Here is a 22,800-nt window from a genome sequence, read left to right on the forward strand (position 1 = left end):
GAGATTTCACCATTAATAACGGTGACTGAATACACTATGGAGTTTTTAGTTTTAAAGAGCTTCAGATGCCTGAAAGTTTCTTTTTTTTTTAATATGAAATTTGTTGTCAAATTGGTTTCCATACAACACCCAGTGCTCATCCCAAAAGGTGCCCTCCTCAATACCCATCACCCATCCTCCTCTCCCTCCCACCTCCATCAACCCTCAGTTTGTTCTCAGTTTTTAAGAGTCTCTTATGCTTTGGCTCTCTCCCTCCCTAACCTCTGTTTTTTTCTTCCCCTCCCCCATAGACTACTGTTAAGTTTCTCAGGATCCACATAAGAGTGAAAACATATGGTATCTATCTTTCTCTGTATGACTTATTTCACTTAGCATCACACTCTCCAGTTCCATCCACATTGCTACAAAAGGCCATATTTCATTCTTTCTCATTGCCACGTAGTTCTCCATTGTGTATATAAACCACAGTTTCTTTATCCATTCGTCAGTTGATGGACATTTAGGCTCTTTCCATAATTTGGCTATTGTTGAGAGTGCTGTTAGAAACATTGGGGTACAAGTGCCCCTATATATCAGTGCTCCTGTATCCCTTGGGTACATTTCTAGCAGTGATACTGCTGGGTCATAGGGTAGGTCTATTTTTAATTTTTTGAGGAAACCACACTGTTTTCCAGAGCAGCTGCACCAGTTTGCATTCCCACCAGCAATGCAAGAGGGTTCCCATTTCTCCACATCCTCTCCAGCATCTGTGGTGTCCGGATTTGTTCATTTTGGCCACTCTGACTGACGTGAGGTGATATCTGAGTATGGTTTTGATTTGTATTTCTCTGATGAGAAGCGACGTTGAGCATCTTTTCATGTGCTTCTTGGCCATCTAGATGTCTTCTTTAGAGAAGTGTCTATTCATGTTTTCTGCCCATTTCTTCACTGGATTATTTGTTTTTCAGCTATGGAGTTTGGTGGGCTCTTTATAGATTTTGGATACTAGCCCTTTGTCCGATACGTCATTTGCAAATCTCTTTTCCCATTCCGTTGGTTGCCTTTTAGTTTTGTTGATTGTTTCCTTTGCTGTGCAGAAGCTTTTTATCTTCATGAGGTCCCAATAGTTCATTTTTGCTTTTAATTCCCTTGCCCTTGGGGATGTGTCAAGTAAGAAATTGCTGTGGCTGAGGTCAGAGAGGTTTTTTCCTGTTTTCTTCTCTAGGGTTTTGATGGTTTCCTGTCTCACATTCAGGTCCTTTATCCATTTTGAGTTTGTTTTTGTGAATGGTGTAAGAAAGTGGTCTAGTTTCATTCTTCTGCATGTTGCTGTCCGGTTCTCCCAGCACCATTTGTTAAAGAGACTGTCTTTTTTCCATTGGATGTTCTTTCCTGCTTTGTCAAAGATGAGTTGGCCATACTTTTGTGGGTCTAGTTCTGGGGTTTCTATTCTATTCCATTGGTCTATGTGTCTGTTTTTGTGCCAATACCATGCTGTCTTGATGCCTACAGCTTTGTAATAGAGGCTAAAGTCTGGGATTGTGACACCTCCTGCTTTGGTCTTCTTCAAAATTACTTTGGCTATTCAGGCCTTTTGTGGTCCCATACAAATTTTAGGATTGCTTGTTCTAGCTTCGAGAAGAATGCTGGTGCAATTTTGATTGGGATTGCGATGAATGTGTAGATAGCTTTGGGTAGTATTGACATTTTAACAATATTTATTCTTCCAATCCATGAGCAGGGAATGTTTTTCCAGTTCTTTATATCTTCTTCAATTTCCTTCATAAGCTTTCTATAGTTTTCAGTATACAGATCCTTTACATCTTTGGTTAGGTTTATTCCTAGGTATTTTATGATTCTTGATACAATTGTGAATGGGTAAGTTTCTTTATTTGTTTTTCTGTTGCTTCATTATTAGTGAATAAGAATGTAACTGATTTCTGTAAATTGATTTTGTATCCTGCGACTTTGCTAAATTCCTGTATCAGTTCTAGCAGACTTTTGGTGGAGTGTATCAGATTTTCCATGTCTAATATCATGTCGTGTGCAAAAAGTGAAAGCTTGACTTCATCTTTGCCAATTTTGATGCTTTTGATTTCCTTTTGTTGTCTGATTGCTGATGCTAGCACTTCCAACACTATGTTAAACAACAGTGGTGAGAGTGGACATCCCTGTCGTGTACCTGATCACAGAGAAAGCTCTCAGTTTTTTCGAATTGAGGATGATATTAGCTGTGGGCTTTTCATAAATGATTTTATGATGTTTAAGTATGTTCCTTATATTCCAACTTTCTCGAGGATTTTTATTAAGAAAGGATGCTGAATTTTGTCAAATGCTTTTTGTGCATTTATTGACAAGATCGTATGGTTCTTATCTTTTCTTTTATTGATGTGATGTATCACATTGGTTTATTTGTGAATGTTGAACGAGCCCTGTCGCCCAGAAATGAATCCCACTTGATCATGGTGAATAATTCTTTTTATAAGCTGTTGAATTCAATTTGCTAGTATCTTACTGAGAAGTTTTTCATCCATATTCATCAGGGATATTGGCCTGTAGTTCTCTTTTTTTTACTGGGTCTCTGTCTGGTTCAGGAATCACAGTAATGCTGGTTTCATAGAATGAGTCTGGAAGTTTTCCTTCCTTTTCTATTTTTTGGAATAGCTTGAGAAAGGTAGGTATTATCTCTGCTGTAAATATCTGGTAGAATTCCCCTGGGAAGCCATCTGGTCCTGGACTCTTATTTGTTGGGAGATTTTTGATAACCGATTCAATTTCTTCGCTGGTTATGGGTCTGTTCAAGCTTTCTATTTCTTCCTGTTTGAGCTTTGGAAGTGTGCAGGTGTTTAGAAATTTGTCCATTTCTTCTAGGTTTCCCAGTTTGTTGGCATATAATTTTTCATAGTATTCCCTGATAATTGCTTGTATTTCTGAGGGATTGGTTGTAATAATTCCATTTTCATTCATGATTTTATCTATTTGGGTCATCTCCCTTTTCTTTTTGACAAGCCTGGCTAGAGGTTTATCAATTTTTTTTTTCCAAAAACCAACTCTTGGTTTCATTGATCTGCTCTACAGTTCTTTTAGATTCTATATTGTTTATTTCTGTTCTGATCTTTATTATTTCTCTTCTTCTGCTTGGTTTGGGGTGTCTTTGCTGTTCTGCTTTTATTTCCTTTAGGTGTGCTGTTAGATTTTGTATTTGGGATTTTTCTTGTTTCTTGAGATAGGCCTGGATGGCAATGTATTTTCCTCTCAGGACTGCCTTCACTGCATCCCAAAGCGTTTGGATTGTTGTGTTTTCATTTTCATTTGTTTCCGTATATTTTTAAATTTCTTCTCTAATTGCCTGGTTGACCCACTCATTCTTTAGTAGGGTGTTCTTTAACCTCCATGCTTTTGGAGGTTTTCCAGACTTTTTTCTGTGGTTGATTTCAAGCTTCATAGCATTGTGGTCTGAAAGTGTGCATGGTATGGTCTCAACTCTTGTATACTTCTGAGGGGCTGTTTTGTGACCCAGTATGTGATCTATCTTGGAGAATGTTCCATGTGCACTCGAGAAGAAAATATATTCTGTTGCTTTGGGATACAGAGTTCTAAATATATGTGTCAACTCCATCTGATCCAATGTATCATTCAGGGCAGTTGTTTCTTTATTGAACGTGTGTCTAGATGATCTATCCATTGTTGTAAGTGGAGTATTAAAGTCCCCTGCAATTACCACATTCTTATCAATAAGGTTGCTTATGTTTGTGATTAATTGTTTTATATATTTGGGGGCCTCTGTATTCGGTGCATAGACATTTATAATTGTTAGCTCTTCCTGACGGATAGACCCTGTAATTATTATATAATGCCCTTCTTCATCTCTTGTTACAGCCTTTAATTTAAAGTCTAGTTTGTCTGATATAAGTATGGCTACTCCAGCTTTCTTTTGGCTTCCCATAGCATGATAGATAGTTCTCCATCCCCTCACTTTCAATCTGAAGGTGTCCTCAGGTCTAAAATGTGTCTCTTGTAGACAGAAAATAGATGGGTCTTGTTTTTTTTATACATTCTTATACCCTATCTTATGGTTGGAGCATTTAGTCCATTTACATTCAGTGTTATTATAGAAAGATATGGGTTTAGAGTCATTGTGATGTCTGTAGGTTTACTCTTGTAGTGATGTCTTGGGTACCTTGTCTCACAGGATTCCCCTTAAGATCTCTTGTAGGGCTTGTTTAGTGGTGATGAATTCCTTCAGTTTTTGTTTGTTTGGGAAGATCTTTATCTCTCCTTCTATTCTAAATGACAGACGCTGGATAAAGGATTCTCGGCTGCATATTTTTTTCTGTTCATTACATTGAAGATTTCTTGCCATTCCTTTCTGGCCTGCCAAGTTTCAGTAGATAAATCTGTCACTAGTCTTATCTGTCTACCTTTATATGTTAGAGCATGTTTATCCCTAGCTGCTTTCAGAATTTTCTCTTTATCCTTGTATTTTGCCAGTTTGCCTATGATATGTTGTGCAGAAGATTGATTCAAGTTATGTCTGAAGGGAGTTCTCTGTGCCTCTTGGATTTCAATGGCTTTTTCCTTCCCCAGATCAGGGAAGTTCTCAGCTATGATTCCTTTAAGTACACTTTCAGCACCTTTCCCTCTCTCTTCCTCCTCTGGAATCCCAATTATGTGTATGTTATTATGTTTAATTGTGTCACTTAGTTCTCTAAGTCTCCCCTCATACTCCTGGATTTTTTTTTTATCTCTTTTTCTCAGCATCCTCTTTTTCCATAATTTTATCTTCTAATTCACTTATTCTGTCCTCTGCCTCTTCAATCCGAGCTGTGGTCGCCTCCATTTTATTTTGCAGTTCATTTATAGCATTTTTTAGCTCCTCCTGACTGTTTCTTAGTCCCTTGATCTCTGTAGTAATAGATTCTCTGCTGTCTTCTATACTTTTTTCATGCCAAGTGATTAATTTTATGACTTATTTTAAATTCATTTTCTGTTACATTGCTTAAATCGTTTTTGAACAGTTTGTTAGCTGTCGCTACTTCCTGGAGTTTCTTTTGAGCAGAATTCTTGCGTTTCATCATTTTGGATAGTCCCTGGAGTGGTGCAGAACTGCAGGGCTCTTCCCCTGTGCTGTCTGGAATAACTTGTGTTGGTGAGCAGGGCCACAGTCAGACTTGATGTCTGCCCCCAGCCCACTGCTGGGGCCACAATCAGACTGGTGTGTACCTTATCTTCCCCTCTCCCAGGGGCAGGACTCACTGTGGAGTGGTGTGGCCTCTGTGTGGGCTACTTGCACACTGCCAGGCTTGTGGTGCTGCTTTGATGGGATCTGGCATATTAGCCAGGTTGGATCTGCAAGGTGGACAGAGGTGGGAGGGGCAGACTCAGCTTGCTTTGCCTTCAGTGGTCTGCTTTGGGAGGGGCCCTGTGGCACCTGGAGGGAGGCAGACCCGTTGGAGGGATGGATCCGCAGAAGCACAGCATTGGGTGTTTGCACTGAGCAAACAAGTTCCATGACGGGAACTGGTTCCCTTTGGGATTTTGGCTGGGGGATGGGCAAGGGAGATGACGCTGGTGAGCACCTTTGTTCCCCACCAAGCTGAGCTCTGTCCTCCGGGGCTCAACAACTCTCCCTCCCATTGCCCTCTATACCTCCCGCTCTCTATGCACTTGGGAAAAAATCATATGGTTGTTTCATGTGAAAAATGGAGATTCTAGTACCCATCTGACCATCTTATGACATTGTAATTACCAGAAGAGATACAATTTATGGTAAGCCTTGACCACTGTGGATAGTTTGTCTCAGGGGCTGGCTCATGAATGGAAGGACTAATTTCTGTATGGCAGTAATTTTCCAAGTGTGGTCACTGGACCAGCAGCATCCACATCCACATTACCTGGGAACTCATTAGATATGCAGATTATCTGGTCCCACTCACGATTTGCTGAATCAGAATCACTGTGCTTTAAGGAGACTTCTGTGTGACTCTGTGGCATGATAAAATATAAGAAGCACAGCTCAAATTCTGCTCTGAGTCTAAAGAGGGCTCTGTTAATGATTTTTCAGCCTAGAAATTTCTATCAAGGGTCCTGATCTTTAAACTTATCTATTGAGACATTTTCACCTGGCAAGAAGTCGGTATTTTTATTTCTGATGCTTAAGGTAGTTACTAGCTGTTTTTCAAGCATTTAAAATGAGTGAAAGCCCACATTTAATTCTTGGTAGATTCTATGGTATAATAATATTTTGCTACATTTTTATGTTTAGTTCTATTGCTAAAATATCATAGCATTATTTTAGAGGGGGATATTTTTATGGATTTTACTGCATGTATAATTAAAGATACTATTTATTGTACTATTCTGCCACTATTTTATAAATAGTGTCTTACTTAATCATTATTATTATTCTGTTTTACGTGTGGCTCAGAGAAATTATTTGGTCAGTAAGTAGTATAGACAGAACTTAAAGATGGAGCTGTTTAGTTCAAGATAATAAGTTTTATTGTTATGTCATGTTGCCTTCCAAACATAAGCTAGAACTTTGGTTAAGAAAGACAACTTCCCAATTTTTTTTTATGAAGAAAATACAGCTCTTATACTAAATCTTTAAAAGACAGCAAAATTTTAAAAAAGATAGCTTCCAGGGCTCCTGGGTGGCTCAGTCGGTTGGGTGACTGACTTCGGCTCAGGTCATGATCTTGCGGTCTGTGGGTTTGAGTCCCCTGTCAGGCTCTGTGCTGACAGCTCAGAGCCTGGAGCCTCCTTCGGATTCCGTGTCTCTCCCTCTCTCTGCCCCTCCCCTGCTCATGCTCTGTCTCTCTCTCTGTCAAAAATAGATAAACATTTAAAAAATTTTCTTAAAAAGATAGCTTCCAATTAAACACATTTATAGATAAATATGCAAATGTCCAAATTTAATGAGAGCAACTAGGAATCAAATTATTTTAAATGAATAATATGCCATACTCAAGTGAGATTTTCTCCAGGTATTCAAATATAGTACACCAATAAAGTTTTTTAATAATTATTTATATTAACAGTACACAGAAAATGAAGCATATACTCTCAATATGGACAGGTGTTTGATAAAATTGTGAAAGAGTAATTGCAAAAAACACATTTATCCTGTCAAATCATTAACTCCATGTTAATGATCTATGGCCATACCACCCTGAACGCACCCGTTCTTGTCTATACAACCATTAAAGGTGATGATTGAGGGCTCCAGTTCAAGTTGCTAGATTGAACACATGCTTATTTTCTCCACTTTATGAAATGCTATTGAAATGACAGTACAGAAATAAAACATACTTTACAGAGACAAATACAATGGGAGTGGGAGAGGAAAAGAGATCTCAGGGAGTTATTGAAAGAGAAAAAGCAGATGGAAGAGTGATATTTAAGGTAATGTGGTAGAGTGAGGTATACTGTACCTGCAGAGGGTCTTTTCTTGTGTTGTGTACTGAGCAGGCTTCCCTTGCAGAGCCCCAAGAAACACAGGCACACAGCGGGACTGGGTGTGAGGGATAATTTGAAAGTTTGCATGCAGAGTGATTGGACATCCATTCTCCCTCTCATTATAACCTGCCTCGCTCCACCTCCTGGACAATTCTCAAGTAGTAGATTTAGGAAAATGTTTTCCTAGAGAAATCTTACCAGACAAGCTCTGGAATCAGTGATACCAGAAAAACAGAGTTGAAGTGCGGCACTGATTAAACACAAGGGGATTAGGTGAAAATTTGCATAGGGAAACTTTGTATAGTTTAGTCCTCAAATGACCATCAGGTTGAAGACTAGATAATTCCTCCCTGATCTGTTCTAAAGAAAAAACTTCCGGATAGTTTTGTGAGTCATGAATGGAAAAGTGGCTGTAATCTTGTTGTCCTTTGAGACATTCAAGTTAACAACTCCTACAGAAGTACAAGGACTGTTGACTTTTATGTGTTTTACTTTTAAATATAAATGATTTTAAGAATCAAGAAATATCTGAGGTAGAGTCTCCAACCTGAAAGAGAAAGGCAAAAATAAACAATTCTAAAAGAAATCCTAAAGAAACAAAAATAGTGCAAGAAACACGAAAAAAATACTAAAAAAATAACTATAATAAATAAATGAATAAATAAATAAAAATCATTATTCTTAAGGAGATGAGAAAATATTATATTTATAAAAATGGAATGAGATTCAATGGAAAAGATACTAACAATAAAATAATAAGATTTGGAAATTAGAAATGTAACAGCCAAAGTGAAATAGTCCAAAGAAGATTCCCAGGAGACCTGGGGAAATCTCCCAGGAAGAAAGAAAGAAAAGACACAAAATAGGGAAGAAAATGCTAATTTAAAGGGTAAGACTGGATGTGTAACCACTGACTGATAGTGACTGACACCTAATATTTATGCTGTAAGTGACAGAAGTCACAAAGAAGGAAGTTAAAAGAAAATGGAGGGTAAGAAATGATCAGTAATGTAACATAATGAAAACATCAATAACTAAGGTACACATATCTGAGTTTAAAGAACCCAAAGGTGGTGCCTGGGTGGCTCAGTTGGTTAAGCATCTAGCTTCGGCTCAGGTCATGATCTCATGGTTCATGAGTTCCAGCCCCACATTGGGCTCACTGCTGTCAGGGCAGGGCCCACTTCAAATCCTCTGTCCCCCTCTCTCTCTGCCCCTCCCACTCCCCTACTCGCATGCAAACTCTCTCTCAAAAATAAATAAACATATAAAAATTAAAAAAAACAATAAATAAAGGACCCAATGAATTTCCACCTTGGTGAATGAATGTAGATACATCCTAAGACATATCAGAAGAAACTTCAACATCCTGAGTGCAAGACTGACTGCATAATTTGTGGGGCCTACTTCAAAATGAAAATGAGAATCCCTTGTTCAAAAAGCAGAGAAAAAAGTGTTATTAAAAGTATTAAAATATTGGGGCACATGGGTGGCTCAGTCAGTTGAGTGTCTGACTCTTGATTTTGGCTCAGGTCACGATCCCAGAGTTGTGGGATTGAGCCCTGTGTTGGGCTCTATGCTGAGTGTGGATCCTTGCTTGAGATTCTCTCTCTCCCTCTACCTCTCTCCCCAACTTGCATTCTCTCTCTCTCAAAAAAACCAAAAAAAACAAACCCAAAAAAATCCCCCCCCCCAAAAAAAACTAAAATATCAAACATTTCAACCCATCATGATACTTTTTATTTGGTACTTAATGGTGCACTTCCTTGAGTGTGGTGATATTGGCAGTGTGAGTTCAGACCCTCACAGGTATCTGAGGGCTCCCATAGCCTTCTGCTGCCACCTACTAAGGATGTGATGTGCTCTAGCCAGGGATGATGGGCAAGTCAAGGCAGGCAACTTCCTTCTTGTCCCTTGGAACTGCCACACCAACCCAAGAAGAGGGCAACCCCCGATTACTGCAACTCTGTGTTGGGATGCATTTGGTACCTGGACACCAATATTTATGCTTCTGTGCATGAAACTGGCCATGCTACAGCTGGAGGGCAGCGACTATCACTGGGTAAAGGAGCAATGGGGGAAAGCTGAGTAAAGCCTGGTGTGTGAGGGGCCTGGACAGTGGAAGCTGAGAATCCATCCCAGGAAAGCAGGGAGATGACAAGAAGTGTAGCCATGTATGACCGCACAACACATGTTCCATTGTTCCATGACACTTCAGTCATAAAACACCATTCAAAAACAATTATTAAGTATTTCAAGATATTAAACCAAGGCAGACCATTAAACCAAGCATAATGTTGTCTGAGCATGGGCCCTTATTTGACTGCTGGTTACCTGCCCAGGCAGTCAGTCCTGTCTATAAAGATCCCAAAAGCTTTCATGGGCCACATGTAAAACATTTGACTTCAAACATAACAATGGATGCTATAAGGAAATGAAGCACTTCCTTCAACTTTCTCAGTGAAAATCATTTTAATTTAGAGTTTAATCATTGACCTAATTATTGAGTGTGAAAATAGAATAAAAGTTTTGAAGTGTGAAGGATTCAAAGGTTTTCCTTTTCACCCTTTTTAGAAAGCTTTGGAAGATGTGCTTCAGCAGCACAAAGAGGTAAACCAGAAACTACGAAACAGAAATTCCTTTAAAAAAGTAGTCCAAGGACTGATTGCAAGGGAAATCCAAGTGTGGCATTCCTATCGAGCTATAGCACAACTGGTTCAGATTGGAGCAGAAGCACAGAGGGCTTTAGTAAGAAATTATCCAGGAAAAAAAAAAGTAGAAGGTATGCTACATGATGTAGGTGATCATCTTGAAACTAAATTTTGGGGGCGCCTGGGTGGCGCAGTCAGTTAAGCGTCCGACTTCAGCCAGGTCACGATCTCGCGGTCCCTGAGTTCGAGCCCCACGTCAGGCTCTGGGTTGATGGCTCAGAGCCTAGAGCCTGTTTCCGATTCTGTGTCTCCCTCTCTCTCTGCCCCTCCCCCGTTCATGCTCTGTCTCTCTCTGTCCCAAAAATAAAATAAACGTTGAAAAAAAAATAAAATTAAATTAAATTAAAAAAGAAACTAAATTTTGTCAGGTATGTAACTCATAAGCATGTGGAAGAAAACGAGGCTAAGTATCATGTCATTGTGATTTATTGTCAGATATTTCTTTAGTAATTTATAAAAATTTTTTATAAATTTGTTATTTTGCAAAGTCTAGCCATGAAAAAATTATATGCCTTCTTTAAAAAAATGTAATACACCTCCTTTTATTACAGAACTATTTTTGCTGGCTGCATTTCCTAGTCTCTATCCCACATCCCCTCGCTTCTAGGTAGGAATGTATGGCTTGTAAAAATGACATATAACTTTTGGGCCACGATGATTGAATGTAGATATGCTTTCTCTACCTTCTCTTTTTCTCTTCTCACCTGAATATAGAGGTCTGTCTAGGACAAGGAGGTTGATGAGTTTATCAAATAGAAGAAATGGTGACATTTAGGAAAGCTATCTGTTAACCAATAACCTCTATATTGGCTTATTAAATGCAAGAAGCATAAACTTCTCTTGTATTAAGCCATTTCTTTGCTCCTGCTGCTATTATGGCCGCTATCCTCACAAGTACCAAATGCAGCTTGGAGGATTTTATGTTGTTAGGTTTGGCCTCTGTCTTCTGTTAGTATAGTCTCGTAGGAACGGGGAAAGACAAAGCCGCAAAACAAATGAATTAGGTTTATTCACCAGATTTAGTAGCTCCCCAAAGAGCAAAAATTAAGAGAGCTGACCAGTTTTTATACAAACCGGACTTAGGCATTAGGAGAGTAATTTTTTTAGCTAAGGATGTCAGAGGGAGGAATAGGTGGATGGGCAGTGGCTAGTAGGATCATTTCTGACTCATGGCCCAAGTTCTGATATCAAGCACCATCCTATTTCCCCACAATTAAGAGCCAAAATTCTAGGATGGTGGGCCTAGGAATTAAGGATAATCTAAGTTTCTTATGTAAATATTAAAATCCCCCAAAAGACCCATTATTATACACAGAGCAAGATCTCTCAATTTCTGTGTGAAAATAAATAAATGTATATAATAAAAGAGTGAGCCCAGGTAGAAAAGACTAAGACTTTTGGATGTCTCATGGGGATTTCATAGAACTGTTACTGATGAAAGTGAAGACTTCTCAAGTGCCAGACAGGGAGTAGGAAGAGGGAAGGGCCCAACTGCTGATGAAGTGTCTGTATTAATGTCAATGTGAAGTATTGTCTTTTAAACTTTCAAATGAGATATATTATTACAAATATTTAAAACATAGATGGATAAATCCACCTTTAACCTTTGACCCCTGCCCTTTCATGACCTTTATTCTCTATCCTCTAATGGGGTGACTTGGAAAAGGTGCTAGGGCACATTTATGTACCAAATGTAGGTTGCCATCAAAGTCTTAGTCAACTATGAATGCATAAACTATACATTAAAAGTCTGGGGGATATTTGGGGCACCTTCGTGGCTCAGTTGAGCTCTTAATTTTGACTCAGGTCATGATCCCAGGTCATGGGATTGAGCCCTGCATTTGGCTCTGTGCTGAGCATGGAGCTTGCTTAAGATTCTCTCTCCCTACTTCTGCCCCTCCCCCACTTGTGTGCCTGCATGCGTTCACGCGTGCACACTCTCTCTAAATAAATAAATAAATAAATAAATAAATAAATAAATAAATAGAATGAAAGTCTAGGAGGAAAGTACTTTAATATTTTAAGCAAGTGTAATTTTTTACATATTGAAAATCCTTTATTTTATTCATAACAGGAAGAAACTCCAGACGTGCAAATTTTGGATAAGCAGAATAAGTTTAATTAGAGCTAAAGCACCAACACTTAAAAAGATTTTTTTCTTCAAAAAAAAAAAGGTAGTATAGATTAGACTGCAAAGAAAACTGTAGGTTGCTGGTAGATATGTGTACAAATTTAAAATTACCTAAAATTGGATAAAATTGTAATGTAACTTGTTTTCATGCCATTGGCAAATCTTTACTCATAGCCTAGTTTATTTGGTAGGAATATGTCAATGCAAGTTATGTGAGAGATAGAAAACAGTGCAGTTAAATGACTAAAATATCATGGGTGTTAAGGTCAAGGTGTACTTATGAAAATAGAGTTATAGATAGAGTTAAGAAAGTAAAAATTCTCCTGAAGAATTCCTGCCACTTTTTCCAAAATACCTAAATAACAATACCTTTTATTTATTTATTAAAATTTTAATGTCCATTTATTTTTGAAAGAGAGAGAGAGAGAGAGAAAGAGAGAGAGAAAGGACAGTGTGAGTGGGGGAAGGGTAGAGAGAGAGGGAGACAGAATCTGAAGCAGGCTCCAGACTCTGAGCTGTCAGCACAGAGCCTGACTGGGGGCTTGAATTCAAGGGCATGAGATCATGACATGAGCCAAGACACTTAACCGACTGAGCCACCAAGGGGACACAATAACAGTGTCTTTTAAATATTGATTTTATTTAGCATCTAGTTTCTTTAAATCCATGCCAACATTTTTAGAGACATAATTTGTCCTGGTTTGGGTTCATTGTAATGACTGGCAATAATGTTATTATTGTTCCTGAGAAATAATTTTAGATTTTTTTCATTGCCCTGTCTCTTACTTACTTATTGGATCTCCAATACTTGATATTTGATCTCCAAGATCAAAACAGCATCTTGAACTTACCTTACAAGTTTTATAATTTATTTCTAAATTAAAAAAAAACCTGAATACTAAGGCCATATCCTCCAGTATTATACGTGTTGTTATTTTTTGTGTGTATTTTTCCTGTTAATTTTACTTTTGAAAAATCACATTGGTTCAATCAATTGTTAAATAGATTATCAGTACATTAAAATGTCACACTAGTGCTTTAGGATTTTTATATTATCATGGATAAATTTTCATTTTATTTTGGAAATTTGGCAGAAATTAAACATTAAGACAGAAGTATTAAATTTCAAAGACTAGGGGCGCCTGGGTGGCGTAGTCGGTTAAGCGTCCGACTTCAACCAGGTCACGATCTCGTGGTTCGGGAGTTCGAGCCCCATGTCAGGCTCTGGGCTGATGGCTCAGAGTCTGGAGCCTGTTTCTGATTCTGTGTCTCCCTCTCTCTCTGCCCCTCCCCCGTTCATGCTCTGTCTCTCTCTGTCCCAAAAATAAGTAAACGTTGGAAAAAAAAATTTTAAATTTCAAAGACTAGCATCCGAGTCATTATAAAAGGATACTTCCTTTTTATAATTTTTGGAATAAATTGACAAAAGTCATTCAAATATTATAAATAGTAACACATTTTAGTTAAAAATGTTAATGTTAATAAATCATTAAATCAATGAATGTGTCTAATAACTTAGAAGCTAACTTAGCTTTTTTAATTTTGGAAAGAGAAGGAAATATCTGAAGGTGAAGAGAAAAAGTCAGAATAAGTTTTCAGTACAATAATTCTTTGAGGCGGAAAATGAAGGTAATATCTAGAAAATCTAATATGTCAATCTTTATGAAAATTAGTAGGAATGGGGACAGTAAAATATGTATTAACAGATTAGTCTGGAATTTGTTGTTTTCAAGTGACAGAAATCTAACTTGGTCAGATTAGTCAAAAAGGTCAATTTATTTACTCACCTAATTAAACCCTTGAGAAAGGCACAGATGCAACTAAGCTTCAGGAAAGCTAGACCACTGACTCCAACCCCGATAAAGCTCTCTCCATCTTACCTGTCTTGTCTCTCTCCATGTCACCTGTGTTGTCTCAGATGATGTCCTTCCATGAGGGCGGAAGAAAGGCTGCTGGTATTTCTCAACTTCTTCACCCAAAAAGGGATTAAGATATCATCTTGCTATTCTAAAAAAAAAAAAAAAAACAACAACAACAACAAAAAAAAGAAGAGTCATAGTCCATTTGGGCTGTAATAATAAAACAGGACAGACTGGGTAGATTATAAACAATTGAAATGTATTTCTCCCAGGTCTGGAGACTGGAAGTCCAAGATCAGTGCCAGCGTGGCTGGGTGAGGGTCTTCCTACAGGTTACAAATTTCTTATGGTCCCCTCATATGGTGGAAGGGGCTAGAGAAATCTGTGAGATCTCTTTTGTAAGGGCACTCATCCTTTTCATGAGAGCTGCATCCTTGTGACTTAAACACCTCCCAAATTTTTAATATGAGCTACAAATGCCTGGTGGCAATAGGCTGAAGAATGGATGGGTATGATCTGGACAATTGTGCCATTTAGTTCAGGATGAATAACTGATGTGAGGTCAGTTTTCCTGTAATTTGAGCGTCCATGGAGCTTTGGTGAATCCAGACCAGGTGTCTTTTACTATAAAGATATATAAAATGTGATTCTTTCTTAAAAAATTATATATAAATATCCAGTTGTGTACAAGATGTTTTGATAAGCATACACACAGTGACATGATTATTACAGTCAGGCTAATTAAGATATATATCTACTTACATAGTTGCTATTTTTTGTGTGGGTGATGAGGCACCTAAAATTTACTATCTTGACCAATTTCTAGCATACAATATAGTATTATTAGTTATAGTCATCATGGTATACATTAGATCTCTAGACTTATTCATCCTACATAACTGCAATTTTGTACCCTTTAGCCAACATGTGGTTCTGAGTGTTCTCATCTAGGGTATGGTTCAAGAGAGGTGAAGCTGTACTTAGTGATATTACTGCAAAGGAGTGCTTTATAGTTTATGCGGTTGTAGTCATTACTTATAATAAGAAATTCAAACTTCTTTCTGATAAAAGCCAGAACATCATAAAGACGGTCAAGGCGATAAGTTTGGAGAAGACAGAACAGAAAATAACACATAAAGATAGTGACTTGACTCTGTAGCTTACCTCTCAAAATATGGCAGGATCTTATGTGACTGAAACTGTCTCTCTCAATGAAACTAGTATCTGAAAGCCACTGGGTAAATTTTTCATTGTACCCTGCCAGTCAAATTCTCCCATCCCTCACCTTTCTTGTTTATTTCATTTAAGTATTTTTATTTTATTTTTAAAATGTTTTTAATGTCTATTTGAGAGAGAGAGAGAGAGAGAGAGAGCGCACAAGCAGGGGAGGGGCAGAGAGAGAGGGAGACACAGAATCTGAAGCAGGCTCTGCTTTGAGCTGTCAGCACAGAGCCTGACACGGGGCTCAAACTCACTAACCATGAGATCATAACCTGAGCCGAAGTCGGACCCTTAACCGACTGAGCCACCCAGGTGCCCCTCAGCTATGTATTTTTAAACCACAGTGTGACAAATTTCCCAGAGGTGAATTTTCCACATTTCCATAGTTTGAGGCCAATAGAAATCTGACACTTAGAACTTAAATTTAATTCAACCCTTTATGTCAGTGACTATTCTGACATCAGAGTCACATAAATATAAAATACTTTGAAGAAAACTTTTTCTTTCGTGGGAATAGTGGGCCCATAAGGAATCCTCATGTATAATTGCTATCTCAGATCTTGAGGTTTGAAAAACTTTACTCGTCCAATTTTGAAATCAGATCAGACTTACAGTTGCTGCAGCAGCAGGACTGGAATTTTCTGGCATAATGCAGTTTATCAAATTATTGTTCCCTATCCCTTATAGAGATTACTAAACTAGTTGTCTTTAAATTTTCTTTAGGTATGTGTGAGGGTATAATTCATCAAGTTTCATCTATTTTGGGGAGGCAGTTTTACATTTAAATCCATTTTATACAAGCTGTAGAATTTCACATTGGATTACATAGGACTTGAGAAGTCTGTAACCCAATACTGATCTAAATCCCCAAGCAACAGTGTACTAAATATCCACTCAATCACTTATAATTACCTCAGTGTATTGAACATTTTCTTAAGAATAATTTGTGAATTGGGGCGCCTGGGTGGCTCAGTTGGTTGAGCGTCCGACATCGGCTCAGATTGTGATCTCGCGGTCCGTGAGTTCAAGCCCCAGGTCCAGCTTGGTGCTGCCAGCTGGGAGTCTGGAACCTGTTTCAGATTCTGTGTCTCCCTCCCTCTCTTTCCCTCTCCCACTCATGCTCTGTCTCTCTCTCTGTCAAAAATAAATAACATTAAATTTTTTTTAAAAGAATCATTTGTGAACATTCACAAGGGCTCAGAAAATATTTCCTTGACCAAACATGAACTGTCACTTTAAAGGGGGTCTATATGTCTATTGAATCTCTAAAAAGGGGGAGGAGACTGTTGGTTTTATAGCAAACAGGTGGGTACCAGCTAAAGATATCAGTTAGTCCATTGTTATTTCTGCTGAAGCTGAGAAAAACCACAGAGCATGTTATGAATATCGAAGACTTAAGGGTTATTAATTTCTAAAACTTTTTTGGAAAATGTTTGAGCAATAAAGCTAATAATAACAGCTTTCAAACCATAAACTATGAAAACTTTATTTCTGGCTACATCAGAGTCTCCTGCATTGGATTAGCTATTGCACCGAGCCAATGAGAAAAAGTTAGATTGAAAAACAAAATTAAAAAAAAAAAAAAGCTAGGATCTGAGGGGCTAAAGTCACAGAGAAAGGAGAAGCCAACCTTCTCCACCAGGCCATCCTTTCAGTGTGTTTTCAAGGGTGCCAGAACAGCCAAGTAGAATGCAGATACTGAGAGCTTATGGAAGTCCTCTGGAGGGGAAAAATAATTACAATTGAAGGACAAAAAGATCATTAGGCTAAGGCCCTGAAGAAAAAGGAACTATCACAGAGAAGTGAACCCAACATTCTGTAGACATTTGCTAAGTTGTATGCTGTGCTGATACTAGAAATGAGAAGTGGATGCTAAGAAGCGACAAGGCTAGGCAGGGATGTCAACAGTGCCATGGAGCTAGGAGACTAGCACTGGAGTCCAGGACAGAAGAAAGCTCAGGTGGAACCATACCAAGAGACCAAAGAAGAAGAGGAAGGTGAAATCACTAGTCATTATGGGTCTCTTTCAAGTTTGACTTCAGTCCTCAATTCTTCTGCGGGTGTTTACTTTTCAAGGTCCTCAGAGAGTTGCTCTTTGTAGTCTTTCCCGAGTTTTGACTTGTAATCAGTAGGAGAGGTAGACTGTAGTTGGCTTATTCCATCTTAGCAACTACTGGAAACTTAGTTTTTAAAATACACACTAATATGGACTACCACCAATATACATCAGAGGGTCACTACCCTTAATTATGGTGTTATGGATGAACAATGGAGTGTGATACTTCTGCATTTTAGAAAGCTCCCCTCCCCCAACGAATCTAGTGTCAGATTAAAATTCATTTTTAACAAATTTGTCTAGTATAGACAACTTGGATATCAGTTGGATTTTGGGAATCTTATGTTTCAGTCTCGAAGTCCGTACAAAATAGCTTTTTATTCTAAATCTCACTTTTCCACTATGCTGAGAAGGGTGATTTTCATGAAATAATTTTGAAAAGGTAAGTAACAGCATCAAATGTATCAATCAAATGTGCCTTAAGCTATCAGAAAACCTTTTTTTTTTTTTTTTTTTGCGACATGTAATATTTTAACATGGAAACAAAACTAGGTTATAAAGTATCTGTTTGTAAAAGTTAAATGAGCCCATCAGGGCCATCTAATCCCTGATTCTAAGCTGTCATTGCAATGACCAACAGAAGATACAAACTACAGAAAACCTACATGATTTCTAGTGACAGTGGAGTAATTACTACCTTCCATATACTAAAATTTTGAGAATTTGCACTTGAGAGAATCTGAATAACAAAGACACATTGAATCAACTTGCAATTCTCCCTCCTAGTAGGTGTCATTACCATGGGGCGTACCAGTGGAGGAAACCCTGGAAGAACCTCAGTAGCTTCCACAAATTTTGTGAGGAAAAGTTGAGCAGTTGTGGAGAAAATGAAAATATACAAATTGAGTTAACAGAAAAAAAAAAAAAAAAACGACTCTTGAACAACATCAAAAGAGTCCCCTGAGTATAAGAGAAGTTAATAGAATGATACCAAGTTCAAGGTATTTTCTTTTGAAGTGTCTCCATGTTACTTATGAAGAACGTGAGAAGAATTCAGTCTAAGCAACAAAACAGGAAACTCAGACTGTCCTCAGACTTCCCAATATTAAAAATCTGAGGGTAATGAGCCAACTTCTTCAGAATTTTGAGGGGGAAAGAAAACTTGTGACCTTCAATTTCTCTGTATAGCTAAGTTAATTTTAATTGCATTGGCAGAATATTACTTTCAGATTTTTTTTGTAACAAAAAAGTTTATTATTTTAAAGTTTTTATGGGTCAGGAACTCAGGAACAGCTTAATTGATTGTTTTTTTTTTCCCTTTAGTTTTTATTTAAATTCCAGTTAGTTAACACACAGTGTAATATCAGTTTCAGGTGTACAGTATAATGATTCAACACTTCTGTACATCACCCACTGCCCTCCTTAATCCCCATCACCTATTTTACCCATACCCCCACCCTACTTTCAGATTATTTTTGAGGCATTTTCCATGTGACAAACTTTATACCTTTTCACCACTTTCCTGGGGGACAGAACTAGATCTTACCAGGAGTTTAAGTATTTAGCATTCCCTCAACTATATTTGCTGTAAGATCTTTTATCGTTATTCTCTTTATACTACAGCTACTGCCTTCATATTCCACTAAGTGGAATACCAATGACATATTTAGTCATATTTCTTTGTAATAAAATTGCTATACTTTTTAAAAGTCACATTAGACTTTTGGGAACTTAATACATTGAAAAGTTACTTAACATGAATGGATGTTTATCACTTGGATGTAAAATGAAATTACAGTGAAAAAGGTTGAAAAAAACATCCCATGAGTACTGCCATTTTGAAGAAAATAGACATTCATTGTCAGTTATAAAAGAAATCCAAACATATACCAACCCCCAATAAAAATTGTTACAAAAATTAATTTGTTACAGAAATAAGTTTTAATTTGTCTTCAATATTTAACCAGAGTTTCAGTGCATTTGTGTAAAACACAAAGAAAGTGAAAAATATTTTCTTATGCAAGTGAAATTTGTAGACTCTGATAAAGTTTGTTATTCATTAGTTTTTGAATATCATAACTCACATCTTTTGGTTCCCAAAATATTATCCTGGTTATGGCTGACTACCTCTGCAAGGCAGTAAGTAAGTATTGTTTCTAGCTAATGTCTATCATGGCAGATTTAATGAATCACCAGGATAGGATTTATTCTTTAAGTGTTGGCTTAAAAAATGACTAAGTCAGGGAATTAACAGGTGCGTTAGCATTTTGATATGGAAATCATTTCTGTTCTTTGTTTCCACCCATTGTTTCCAAGTGATTTTTCTATCACACCAAGGAGAGTTTCCTGAGAACAAAACAAAAGCTTACTGATTGGGTCAGGTTTACATTATGCCTTATCATTTGCATCCCTTCAAGCTGAGTAGAGAGAAAACAATTTCTGGGGAGTGGGAGGAAGGAGTGGTGGCAGGAGAGAGGAGGGGTGTACACAGAGAGAACATTCATTTTTAATGCTGGTGCAGTGGCACAGATGGGGAATGTCCCACATAAAGTTGTTTCTAGTCTCTGCTTAAACACATAATGACTTTATTATTTTTGTGTGCCTGCTCCCTCTCCCTGTGGGAAGAGAGAGAATGGAGAAAGGAAAGAAAATTGAGCTTATTCTTTAATTTTCAGCAAAACCCAAATGCATACGTAGAAGAAAATAAGAAAAGCTACTGTCAACTTACATATAAACACTCTCATTCATGGTGCTTAGATCAGAAAAGGTATGTCTGCTTTTGCCATGAATATTTTAAAGTTTCAGGGAGGCTGAGGGAAAGACAGCCTTACCTGGCATGCAAGCAGCAGTCACTGAAGGACAAAAATTGCATCATCCTGTGTGTGTGTGTGTGTGTGTGTGTGTGTGTGTGTGTGTGTGAGTATGAGAGAGAGAGAGAGAGAGAGAGAGAGAGAGAGAGAGAATCATTTCTAAGTACTTCAACAGTATGGTGTATCTCATCTTTCTGGCTTCCCCAGTGAAAGACTGGGAGAAACCATAGGATATTTTTTTCAGCCTTCTTTACTTTAATTGCATTTTGTAAGTGATAAACATCCATTCACATTAAGTAACTTTTCATTGTATTAAGTTTCCAAAAGTCTAATGTGAATTTAGAAAAGTATAGCAATTTTACTACAAAGAAATATGACTATGTCATTGGTATTCTACTTAGTGGAATACGAAGGGTGTGGCTGTAGTATAAAGAGAATAACTATAAAATATTTTGTGGCAAATAAAATTTAGGACATGCTAAATATTTAAACTCCTGTGAAGATCTAGGCCCATTCCCTGAGAAAGTGGTAAAAGGTGTAAAGTTTGTCACATGGAAAATGCCTCAAAATAATCTGGAAGTAACATTCTGCCAATGCAATTAAATATTCTGGTCCAAACACCTTCTAGCTCTAAAAAATACAGTATATGTTTAAAATAATATTTTTATTATATATATGTGTGCACATATGATTTTGATAAAAATTTCCATATAGTCATTGATGTGACTTTGATTTAAATAAGTACTAGACCATTGAATTCAGTTCATGTTCCTGGAATTATTTCCAGATATGTAAAGTATGAAATATGTATCAGTTATTATCCTTGCCTTTAAAATAATTATAATCTAGCTTGAGAAAGAAATGATAAATATACATACTAAAAACTAAACATTAATTTTAAGAGTTGAGATAATTGCCAGAAGAGATGTAATTTTATTAAAATCAATTACAAATATGGCTATTATAGGAGCATTCACAGGATGAAAGAATATCTTCTGTTTAAGAAAGACTATCCTGAGGAGGTAGAACTAGAAATGAATCTTACAGATATTATACCAGAGATGAGAGCAGAGAAAGTGTTCCAAATAAGTAGAATATTAAAAATGAGTTCATGAGACCCCAGTAGTCCATGGAATGGATAGAAATAGTTTTTTTTTTTTTTCAATTCACATCTATTGTCCCCTGGGATGAAATACCAACTTAAGGCACCTCTGTTGTAGTATGGGTGGTGGCTGAGATGGATATGAGGAGTGTGCTAGGATCAACGGGCTATTTCCAAGTGTATGCTAGAACTTAAAATTTAGAACTTTAAATTCAAGACACAGAGAACAGGGGGAATTTCTATGACTGTGTTAAAGGATCTCTTATATTTTGTAGCTCCAAGGATCTTGGAAAATGGTAATGGACTTATAAAGTTAATGAGATGAGGACTACAATCCCAGCTTCTGTTCCAGAAGTTGTGGTTGTTGTTGTTTTTCCTGGAGAATATAAAACAAACCTTCTATGTACACTACAAACACACCTGAGTTCCCCTAGTGGAGATATCAGGACAATTTTCAATCCTTCATTAGTGTTCTCTCAACTATCTAGCTCTGTGTCTTAATTTGATCTTCATGTCAACCCACAGTAAAACAAATGGGTAATGTTTATATCATGCTGATGGGAGGTGAGTAACAGGAAGATGCAAAAACATAGATGCCTTTGGATATAATCATTTTAGAAGCTAGGGGGTAAAATTCCACAAACACTTAGGGGCTGAAATCTCATTAAAGTTTCTTGGATCCAGTGGTTTGTGTCAGGTAGTGGTCTCTGTCTAAAGTGATTAACAGGGGGTGCCTGGGTGGCTCAGTTGGTGAAGCATCCGACTTCAGCTCAGGTCATGATCTCATAGTTTGTGGGTTCGAGCCCCACACTGGGCTCTGTGCTGACAGCTCAGAGCCTGCAGCTCAGAGCCTGGAGTCTGTTTCGGATTCTGTGACTCCCTCTCTCTCTCTGCCCTTCACCCTCTGTCTCTGTCTCTCAAAAAATAAATAAACATTAAAAAAATTTTAAAGTGGTAAACAAGATGCTACATTTTAAGGCACTATTACTAATAAGAAAGGAAGCTTTGCTGGCATCTTTGGATTTTGGAAGCCATAGAGATACACAGCGTTTATTAGTGTATGTTACCTTCTTACCTAGTAATCCCTAAGGCTTTGCGTGACTGCAGAGCAAGACAGGTTTCTTCAGCTGGTTCTAGCTTATATAAAAGAAGCTCTGCCACTTGGCTCCTATGCCATAGTATATTCAATGTTGCTTTAAGTGTCCACGATAGAACAGGGTACAGAAGGGAGCCAGTGAAAATCCCTGATAAGGGAACCAAAGTCCCTTGGACTTTCCTACAAAACCATGCAGTTTTCTACAAACCATTCTTCTTTTGACAGAAAAATTTGTTTGCAGATGTACCTGATTGAGATTAAATGTCAACCCTAAGACCAAACATGACCAGATGACCTGAGATGCCCATCACTGATTGGATATTATCTGATCCACCAAGCTATAAAATAGGGTGTCTAAGTGGCCCACCATCATCACA

At 37.6% G+C, this 22,800-nt stretch overlaps 1 long non-coding RNA gene across 2 annotated transcripts in view; it reads left to right on the forward strand.

Moving 5' to 3' along the window:
* Nucleotides 1-22,800, forward strand: part of LOC123385436 — a 554,832-nt gene that overhangs the window by 494,721 nt on the left and 37,311 nt on the right. The gene's annotated exons all lie outside the window — the stretch shown is intronic.

This window comes from Felis catus, chromosome B2 (assembly GCF_018350175.1).
Source record: "Felis catus isolate Fca126 chromosome B2, F.catus_Fca126_mat1.0, whole genome shotgun sequence".
Classification (NCBI taxonomy): Eukaryota; Metazoa; Chordata; class Mammalia; order Carnivora; family Felidae; genus Felis; species Felis catus.